Source organism: Cornus florida, unplaced genomic scaffold (genome assembly GCF_030987335.1).
Source record: "Cornus florida cultivar Cherokee Brave unplaced genomic scaffold, ASM3098733v1 CherokeeBrave_3.0.0_Hap2_Chr10, whole genome shotgun sequence".
Taxonomy (NCBI): domain Eukaryota; kingdom Viridiplantae; phylum Streptophyta; class Magnoliopsida; order Cornales; family Cornaceae; genus Cornus; species Cornus florida.
Genome location: NW_026775580.1, coordinates 44,497,773 through 44,498,471, shown reverse-complemented (window position 1 = coordinate 44,498,471; position 699 = coordinate 44,497,773). Strand labels below are relative to the sequence as shown.

At 39.5% G+C, this 699-nt stretch overlaps 1 pseudogene; it reads left to right on the top strand.

Annotated features, from left to right (window-relative positions):
• Positions 1–213: 213 nt before the first annotated feature.
• Positions 214–312, top strand: LOC132280338 (small nucleolar RNA R71; annotated as a pseudogene).
• The last annotated feature ends 387 nt before the right edge of the window (positions 313–699 follow it).

Sequence of the window (699 nt, the reverse complement as noted above, 5' to 3'; positions counted from 1 at the left end):
TGATGTAAGCCAACACTCTTCTTTCCACTTGAATTCCTACCATTCTTAGAAGATAAAGTTCGATGTAAGGAATTTTCACTCATGCTCTCATAAAAATGCTACACGTCATCCTCATGCCTATCAATGTAAGAGCCACCCATGGAAGCATCAACCATGCCCTTGTAATTGTCTAATAAGCTCTCAAAGAAATATTGAACTAATTGCCATTTGGGCATGTCATGATGTGGACACTTCCTAAGCAATTCATTGAATCTTTCCCATGCCTCATGGAACGTTTTCCCATCCCCATGTGAAAACTCTCAAATTGAGGTTCTCATGGTATTGGTCTTAGAAACCGGATAGTAATTCTTCAAGAACTCTTGTTGCATTTCTGCCCAAGACGTTATTGAAAAAGGCCTAAGATTGTTGAACCAGTATTTTGCGTTGTCTTTAAAGGAGAATCGAAAAAGTTTAAGCCTTAAGACCTCTTTCGGCATGTTCGTGTATCTCACGGTGGAACATACTTCAAGAAACTCATCCAAATGCTTGTAAGGTTCTTCACTTGGAAATCCATGACAGTTAGGAAGCATTTGAATGGTTTGTGGTTTGATCTCATAGTGGTGTGCTCTAAATGGTGGCAATTGAATACATGTGGGTGCATTGTATTCATTAGGCACATAGTGATCTCTTAAAGCAAGGGGAGGATTAGCAATTGGAGGT